This window comes from Rhea pennata, chromosome 34 (genome assembly GCF_028389875.1).
Source record: "Rhea pennata isolate bPtePen1 chromosome 34, bPtePen1.pri, whole genome shotgun sequence".
NCBI lineage: Eukaryota > Metazoa > Chordata > Aves > Rheiformes > Rheidae > Rhea > Rhea pennata.
Window position 1 is genome coordinate 230,295 of NC_084696.1, and position 8,292 is coordinate 238,586.

At 52.4% G+C, this 8,292-nt stretch overlaps 11 non-coding genes across 11 annotated transcripts; 7 read left to right on the forward strand and 4 right to left on the reverse strand.

The window, feature by feature from the left end:
- Positions 1–155: 155 nt before the first annotated feature.
- TRNAL-CAA (transfer RNA leucine (anticodon CAA)) lies at positions 156–263 on the reverse strand. Its single transcript has 2 exons — positions 226–263; positions 156–201 (listed from the first exon to the last, which is right to left on the reverse strand). It is a non-coding gene; the product is annotated as a tRNA-Leu (tRNA).
- Positions 264–478: 215 nt separating this feature from the next.
- TRNAK-CUU (transfer RNA lysine (anticodon CUU)) lies at positions 479–551 on the reverse strand. Its single transcript has one exon. It is a non-coding gene; the product is annotated as a tRNA-Lys (tRNA).
- A 244-nt stretch (positions 552–795) lies between these two features.
- On the forward strand, positions 796–868 carry TRNAV-CAC (transfer RNA valine (anticodon CAC)). The gene has a single exon. It is a non-coding gene; the product is annotated as a tRNA-Val (tRNA).
- Positions 869–1,121: 253 nt separating this feature from the next.
- TRNAE-UUC (transfer RNA glutamic acid (anticodon UUC)) lies at positions 1,122–1,193 on the reverse strand. Its single transcript has one exon. It is a non-coding gene; the product is annotated as a tRNA-Glu (tRNA).
- A 367-nt stretch (positions 1,194–1,560) lies between these two features.
- TRNAE-UUC (transfer RNA glutamic acid (anticodon UUC)) lies at positions 1,561–1,632 on the forward strand. Its single transcript has one exon. It is a non-coding gene; the product is annotated as a tRNA-Glu (tRNA).
- Positions 1,633–2,020: 388 nt separating this feature from the next.
- On the forward strand, positions 2,021–2,093 carry TRNAV-CAC (transfer RNA valine (anticodon CAC)). Its single transcript has one exon. It is a non-coding gene; the product is annotated as a tRNA-Val (tRNA).
- Positions 2,094–2,506: 413 nt separating this feature from the next.
- Positions 2,507–2,579, reverse strand: TRNAV-CAC (transfer RNA valine (anticodon CAC)). The gene has a single exon. It is a non-coding gene; the product is annotated as a tRNA-Val (tRNA).
- A 436-nt stretch (positions 2,580–3,015) lies between these two features.
- Positions 3,016–3,088, forward strand: TRNAV-CAC (transfer RNA valine (anticodon CAC)). Its single transcript has one exon. It is a non-coding gene; the product is annotated as a tRNA-Val (tRNA).
- A 1,776-nt stretch (positions 3,089–4,864) lies between these two features.
- On the forward strand, positions 4,865–4,936 carry TRNAE-CUC (transfer RNA glutamic acid (anticodon CUC)). The gene has a single exon. It is a non-coding gene; the product is annotated as a tRNA-Glu (tRNA).
- A 325-nt stretch (positions 4,937–5,261) lies between these two features.
- On the forward strand, positions 5,262–5,334 carry TRNAK-CUU (transfer RNA lysine (anticodon CUU)). The gene has a single exon. It is a non-coding gene; the product is annotated as a tRNA-Lys (tRNA).
- Positions 5,335–6,833: 1,499 nt separating this feature from the next.
- On the forward strand, positions 6,834–6,906 carry TRNAK-CUU (transfer RNA lysine (anticodon CUU)). The gene has a single exon. It is a non-coding gene; the product is annotated as a tRNA-Lys (tRNA).
- Positions 6,907–8,292: the final 1,386 nt, after the last annotated feature.

Below are 8,292 nucleotides of genomic sequence, written 5' to 3' on the forward strand. Positions count from 1 at the left end.
CCCCGGGCCACGCGCTGAGGACCCCCGCGTGGAAAACTCCTGCGGGATCGGTCGTCTTCGCGCCGGGAATGCGCAGCTTCCTCGATGCGTGTGCAAGAAACCGTTTTGTTGGGGGGGGAGGGAAAAAAAAACGCAAAAATAAAAGAAAATGCACCTGTCAGGAGTGGGATTTGAACCCACGCCTCCATACGGAGACCAGAATACCCAGGTGATGGAAGGCAGAGCCTTGAGTCTGGCGCCTTAGACCACTCGGCCATCCTGACGGTGAAAAGCAACTCCAGGGAAAGTGGGAATATCCGCAGCGACGCGTTTTTGCGGCGTCGTTTCCCGGCCGCGTTTGCGGTGGCGTCGGGGGAGGCTGCGGCAGCAGAGCCGGGAGCGCAGGGCTGGAAAAGCAGGATTTGCTTTCAAGTGCTCCGTGGCGGCACGGAAAGGGAGAGAAAAAGAAAAGAAAAGAAAAAAAAGGAAGAGAAACAGGCGCCCAACGTGGGGCTCGAACCCACGACCCTGAGATTAAGAGTCTCATGCTCTACCGACTGAGCTAGCCGGGCTGCTTCTGCCCCAAATTACCTCCTCTTTCCTATGCTATATCTTAGAAATTGCTTGCATGGTTTGAATGCTAGAAACAGTAGCAGGAAGGTTCTGAGAATCCGGAGCAAACCCTCTTCTTCTTCTTCTTCTTCTTCTTCTTCTTCTTCTTCCCCCCCCCTTTTTTTTTCACCCAGGGACCCAGGTGATTTTAAAGGCTGGGGAAAGAGTGAGGGGGGCTGGTCGTGGCTTGGGGGTCTATAAGGGGTTTCTGTAGTGTAGTGGTTATCACGTTCGCCTCACACGCGAAAGGTCCCCGGTTCGAAACCGAGCAGAAACACTCTTGAGGGGAAAAAAAATCAGTTTTTGCTCCTTTTCAGAAGAGATTTGTAAATCAGCGTCTTAAAATATGCCTTGCCTAGAAGGATAAGCTGCTGCTGGATAAATAGTTCTCTTGTAGTAATAGCTCGGCAATTGTAAGCTCCACTAGGTGCTTTCTGCGGGAGCAAGCAGTAAACTTGCCGGCAGAAGTAAAACAACGATATTTAAGAAAGGTAAATATTGCTCGTTTGAAAGAGGGAAAAAGACCTGTTTTCCCTGACCGGGAATCGAACCCGGGCCGCGGCGGTGAAAGCGCCGAATCCTAGCCACTAGACCACCAGGGAGCTCAAGTTTAGGGTATTTCTGGCAATCTCATCTTTTATCCTTGTACGTTTTGGCGTTTGTCCTGCAAAAGGCAGGAGGAAGAGTTGTGCCAGCGCCAGCTTCATCTGCCTGATGAATCTGCAAGATCCCAGGGAGAGAAAAAAAAATCCACCAGGCTTCAGGGTAGAAAGCAGAAAATCTGGATTATATCTAACGGCATCAACGTAGTTCCAGCGCTCTTTGGTCGCAGCGTTGCCACCTCGTGTTGGCTCAGTGGGACCCAGCTCGCCACGTCGCGGGGGAGCTCGCCCGGGTCTTGCCCTCGGGGCCATGAACTGCCCCTTTCTCTCGGGCGAGGAGAAGTAACCCAAAACGTGGTTCCCGCTCTCCCTGGTGGTCTAGTGGCTAGGATCCGGCGCTTTCACCGCCGTGGCCCGGGTTCGATTCCCGGTCAGGGAAAACGCGTTCTTCCGACGCAGCAAAATCTTTGAAAGTTATTGTTTTCCCTTCCCTTTCCCCCAGGAAGGGGATGGGGGATCTCGAAGGACCTCTCGGCACGCAGGTATCACATCCAGGCAGCGATGCACTGCCTGCTGTCCCAGCAGCTCCCCATTCCTCATGTTCATGCTGCCACCTTGCTCGGAAGGAAACTTCTTCTCACCCCCAACTCAGCAGGCAATGGCTGCAAAAATGACTAATTCTTTATTATTAAAAAATCGCAGTGGGTTCAGGACCTCGGGAGACCTCCACACTAATGCCCCACTCAAAAAAACAGCTCGACCCTGCTGCTCTTGGTGGGAGGATTGGAGCCTCCTCTGGAAAGGCTGCTGCAAGCTGGGCGCAGATGGTTTCTGTAGTGTGGTGGTTATCACGTTCGCCTCACACGCGAAAGGTCCCTGGCTCGAAACCAGGCAGAAACAACCTTTTGCCGATATTTCCTCTTAAGTTTTAAAGACCCCCCGGCCTTCTCCCTTCCCCTTCCTGCAGAAAACTCCGTTTCGAATGCAGAGCAGCGGGCATGAAATGCACAACGGAGGCGGCCTGGCTCCATTCCCTGCCAGACCCCAAAACCTTCTCTTTTCTGTCCCGCAATGCCCACATCTGTACGGGACTCAGCGGTACTATCGTGCTTCTTGCAGGCATTCAGCAAAAGCCAAGAGCACAACGCTGTCGGTGGTGGAGGAGAGGGAAACAAAGCCCCGGGGAGTCATCTGAAGGTGCAGCAGCAGCAGCGGGCACAGGCGCGTTGCCCTGCCGCGGGGCTCAGTGATCGGGGGGCTTTTGGTTTTGGCTTTGCCAAGGTAGCAGCGGAGGGGGGTGAAAAAGAGCCCCCTGTTTCTGCCCGGTTTCGAACCGGGGACCTTTCGCGTGTGAGGCGAACGTGATAACCACTACACTACAGAAACACAGCGTGGGTATCTTCTGCACGCCCACTCGGCATGACCTGCACCTTGGCTCTCCCACGCACACCCCAAACACCCACCTCCGCCTCTCCTGGCCTCGCCACCCCACACCGTGTCCCACGCCTGCGCCCCAGCGCGCCCAGCCCACCCCAGCACCAGCACCGGTCTGCAGGTCAGGACGGACTGCCAACAGCTTCCACGCCAGGAAGCCTTGTGTGCAGCTCCCCTTGGCTGCATCCCTTGCTCGGAGCATCGCAAGGAGCCCCGGAAGACGCCAGGTGGGTGTCAACGATGGGGCAGAGCCCTTGTGCTTGTCCATGCTCCGCGCAAGAGGAAGAGGAGGCCGAAGGGCGGTGGAGAGCGTCACGGAGGCAGGCGGAGGAGCGCCGTGGAAGAGCCTGGCTGCCGCGGACGAGGCCCTTCAGCAGGGCGGCTGCGCGTTTCTGTAGTGTAGTGGTTATCACGTTCGCCTCACACGCGAAAGGTCCCTGGCTCGAAACCAGGCAGAAACAATGCCTGTTTTTTGGCTCCCTTTCCCTCTATTTATTCTGTGCAAGGAAACATAGTTGGACATCTGTCTTCTCAGACTTGTTGAGATAGCAACATCAGGTCACCATCCGTAGACCTCAGAAAATCTGCCACCCTTCCACCAGTGAAACCTCTGGGGGAACAACTTCTTTGCATTTATATGTTTGCACTGGTGAGATTTTGAAGCATGTTGTTTTGGCTGCTGTTTCAGAGATACTGAACGTTTTCATCCTTCCATCACTAGTTTAGGTACAGGTAAAGATGACTCCAGGCAAATCTTAGCTGTCATGTTCTCAACTTAAACAGACACTGTAGGGATTGGAAAAACTGTGGCTACTCCATTCTTGGAGATACTCAAAACCCAGCCTGACATGGTCCTGGGCAATACGCTGTAGGTGACCTTGCTTGAGAAGGAGTGGTTGGCCCAGGTGATCTCCAGAGATGCCTCCAACCTCGGCCACCATGTTATCTTGTAACTGACAACAAGTTTTTGGCTCATGTGAAAGGACCAAGGCCCCTGAGAGTGCTCATAGGCACTAATTGCCCTGTGCAACCCCACATCCACACCCTGCCCATGGTCCAGGGGCCCTATTTAAGCTCAGCTCTGAGCACTCAGTTCCTTCCCAGCTCTGTTAGAGGAGCTTGACTGTCACATCTGATTTCTTTCTCCAGATCGAGTTTCTTCCCATCATTTCACCTGCCACCATGCGCTGTGGGGTATCTTGGCTCGTTTCCAGGACATCATATCCAAAGCTGAAATCAAGCAGCGAGTGTCTCCTCCCTTCCCCCAATGCATTTTGCACCTGACTGGCTTGCAGCTGAGCTGGAGAATAAGATGTGGACGGAGGGAGGACTACTTTGTGGTCACGCATTGCTGCTCCTACATAGGTTTATTTGTTTGCTGGACATGACCTAGAATAGCAGCCAAAATCCCCAGCTCTGTGTTCAAAAAACTCTCTGGAGCACAACACACTGCTGTTAAAACTGGATTCTCCCTTCCTTACCGCATCTCTGCTGACCTACATCGCCGTGCAGCTTCTGCTGAAGCTCTTTGCTATTGATGTTTCAGTCTTCCAGAGCCTCTGACCTAAAGACAGGGGAACTTCAGCCCCTTTTCTGCTGAAGTTTGTTTTCTCCCTGCTGCAGAAGCCTCATTTCTATTCCGCCTGCAGATATGTGCCAGCATAATGTTAGACACAGCGAGGTGTTTTAGGGGTTGAACTGAACCTCTGCTGAAAACGGGAGCTCCCGTGTAAAAATCAGCGTGTGGCAGTCGAGGAGGTCTGTGTAACGATTAAACTTTGCTCATCTTCCAGGAACAAAAACGGGGAAGAGGCCTCAAAATCGGGCAAACTCTCCCAACGATCGCAAATCCTTACGAGTCTAAACGGCGGAACAGACCAGCCCCTCCGCAACGCGATCGCGGTCGAGCGGAGCCTGTTTTTTTCCGCACAGCTTCCCCAGGAGGACTTCGAGGTGCTGCAGAAGCCACCAGAAAGGACCCACCGCCGGAGGGCAGCAGAAGATAAGCCCATGGACCTGCTTGCCTGGGAACATTTCCACGTTGCAGGAGGTTGGGCTCCTGAAAGGGAAGTTTCTGTTCGTACGGAAAACGCCGCAGACCCGCCGGGCCCCCCTCGGCGTTAAATGCAACCCTCCTTTTTGCGCGCCCGTCACCGTGGAGCCAGCGGGAAGCGGCTCCGCCAGGTCCCGACCCTGGGAGCGCGGTGTTATATCCGGGCAAAGCTCTGCTCAGCGCCTCCCTGGTGGTCTAGTGGTTAGGATTCGGCGCTCTCACCGCCGCGGCCCGGGTTCGATTCCCGGTCAGGGAACGCATGTTTTTTTAAGACTTTTTTTCCCCCCTTCCCTTTCTGCTTTTTTTTTTTTCCTTTTAATGCCATGCGCTTTTCCAGCCGTGCGAGGCGGGGCATCCAGCCTCTCCGTGCTCTTGCCCTCCTTAGCTCCCGACTCGCGCTTTCCCCCGAGCTGAACTCGCGTGGAAATGCCCCGGGGCAGAGTCGTGGGAACTGGAGCTCCAGCTGCAACAAGTTTTGCCGGGTCGCAGCTTTTCCCCTTTCCCCCCTTGCTGGCAAATCTCCCCCCAGATTGCACCCGCGGCTGCAGCCTCAGAACTGCACCGTCCTCTGTTCCCCAACAGCCCGGCTAGCTCAGTCGGTAGAGCATGAGACTCTTAATCTCAGGGTCGTGGGTTCGAGCCCCACGTTGGGCGTGGCTGTTTTCTCCCCCCCCCCCTTTTTCTTCACGGCAAAAACTTGGCGGGATTTCACGCAAAAGGAAGCACACAAAAAAAAAAAAAAAAAGAAAAAAGAAAAAAGAAAAAGAAAGACAACCTTGTCTGGATATATTTTTTTTTAATCTCCATGCTGTGAGACAAAATGATGAAGTATGCAGGCTTTATGCAGGCTTTGCACAGAAATAATGGCACCAATAGTGTTTTCCTGGTGATTTTTGTGAGCTGCCAGTTGAATCTTGCCGCTTCAGCTAAACCAAGTCCTGGTAAAAAATGGGGGAAGCTGCTGTTTCCCATAAGGAAAGCTGGCCAGACTGAGAAAGCGTTATTACATGCTCTCCACCTGGAGTTATCTGGATCAGGATGTGCAGCCAGCGCATGAGGATCCAAGCTGCCAGGAGCTTCCTCCTTGCTTCTGAGCACCTTCGGGAGTTAAATCTGGCTTCACACTTGAAGAAACGCAGGTTTCATCTGTATTTCTGCTGTCAGCGCAATACCAGCTGCATAAACATCATGCTGGATTGTTACAGGTGAAGCCAAAGAGCCTGGAAAAACTCTTGGACCAGGCAGGCAGATTTTTTTTTTTAATTGCCTCCTAAGCCAGCAATTAAATATGTCATTACTTAAGGCCGTAACTATCCAAATTAAACCCTCAGTAATAGAGACCTGATTGGCCTGGGCCTGGGCTCTGCTAGGAGCCCTGTTTAATATTGCTGCAGCAACCGCGGTCTCCTGCGTGGAAAAAATAACGGTGGGTGAGCGGGATGAAAGAACAGAAATGCAGGCAAGGCAGGGAGAGAGGAGGAAGACCTGGAGCTTTTTTTTTTTTTTTTTTTTTTTTTTTTTAATGCAAGTCCCACTCACAAGATTAACAGGAGGATGTAACCCAAAGGGTGTCATGCACGGTCTTCTACCCTTGCTTGGGTTTTCCTCCACAAATAGGTCTTTTCTGCTGAGAAAATTGGGAAGATTAGAGAGCCTGAGAGCCTGGGAAGACTTGCCCAAATAACGAATGCCTTCATATCCCGGAAGGACTGTCCGGGCTCGCTGGGGAGCTCTGTTTGCCCAGGTGCACGCGAAAGTATTGTTCCAGCCGAACAATATCCCCGGCGGCACCAAGGTCGTTCAGGCCCTGGGTCAGCCCCGGCGCGGGAGGAAAGGGGCTATAAAGGCGGCGGCGATGCCCGGGCAGGCGGATGCTCCGGCGAAGCAGAGCCTGGTAAGAGCCTCCCGCCGCTCTTGCGTTGTTTTTTACAGCTGGGTGCTTATTTTTGTTGCTTTTTATTTTTTCCCCCCTCCCCTGCGCTGTGCATCTCTCTCCTGCCGTGGGGTCTCGTCGCAGCCAGCGCCACCCAAATACACCCTCCTGCATCGCTTATTTTTATACCTCTATTTCTTTTCATAACGATAAACTTATTCCAGAGGAACCCGAATTTGCAACCTCCTCGAGACACAGCAAAGTAATTACAGCAACGGGAGCCCGGCTAGCTCAGTCGGTAGAGCATGAGACTCTTAATCTCAGGGTCGTGGGTTCGAGCCCCACGTTGGGCGAGTTCGCTTTTGAGCTCCCTTTTACTTTTTTTCCCCTCTTGCGTTAGTCTCTGTCCAAAGCTGTTCGCCTCTGGGCATGGGAAATTGCCGGGGCAGGGAGTTTTCCAAAAGATGTGCTGACTATACGGTTAAAAACCTTGCCTGTGGTTTAGTTGATGTGAGATAGAGGGTGAAAGATGCCTGAATCCTAGCTTTTTTTCCAAGCAAAAGGTGGGAGCAGCTGAGAAAAGTGAAGAAACTTAGTTTTTTTTTCCTTATAGGATTTCTTTTTCCTGGGATCTTTCTGCTCTGTTTCAGCTATTTAAAGGCACCTGAGAATGCTCTAAACAGCACTCCTCAAGTATCTCTGCATTTTTTTTTTTTTTTAATCCCCAATTGGCAACATATATACTGCGAGATTTCACCCAATCAGCTCTCCCCCTGCTAGAGAGCGGGACACCAACAAAATTCACTGCAAGGGTTAACAAACTGCCCGAGCCATTTCCATTTGCAGGTTAGTCCACACTGGGCTGCGACGTGGAGCTGGGAGGTCAGACCGTGTCCCCCTTTCCCACCATGAAGGTGCTCTTCGTGGGGCTGGCTGTGGCCCTGTGCATTGGGGTTGGTAAGTGGAGGGTCACAGCTCAAAGGGGACGTGATAAAGTGCAGAAACCCCTAGAAAGGGCTGGAAGTTACACGTGATGGTATCACCTGTGGGTCAGGCATCCCTTGAACTGTAGGTCACTGGATCCTGGGGTAGATGCGTATGGTCTTGCATAGAGAGCTGCTCCGATGGTCTTGCTGTGGGTAGCTCTCTTTCAGCTGGATGAACCCCACCGCAGAGCCCATTTCCAAATTTATTCTCCATACATTGGTGGTTTGGTTGCAGGTCTGTTTACCTGTGGCCACAGCTACATTTGAGAAGCTCTGGCAAGGTAGGTTATGTGTCAGTAGGCATCATCTGCCTCTATCCTATGGACTGGTGTCCGTAAAAGTGAAGATGCCGCCCACTCCCTTCCCTGGAGGGCTCTAAATCTTCTCTGGATTTGCCCCAATCTTATCATAGGGCTTTCAAAGCAATTGCAACACCCTCCTCCCCCCGTGGCTCTGCCGTTGTAGCACGGAGCATGGACCTCATTGCATCTTCTCTGTCTGCTGCAGTCGAGGCTCTCCAGTGCAAGGTCTGCAAGTACAAACTCCCCTTAATTGGATGCTTCCAGGGAGCGAATGAAACGACCTGCGAGCGGAGAGAGAAATGTGCCATCATTAAAACTTCCTTGGGTAAGTATGGGTCAAAATCAGGTGTTTGTTCTGTTTGGGGCTTGTCTTTATGCATCTACTTGTTTTGGAAGGCCAAATTCATCAGCAGGATGAATGAGGGAGCAACCATGAGATGGTGATGTGGGA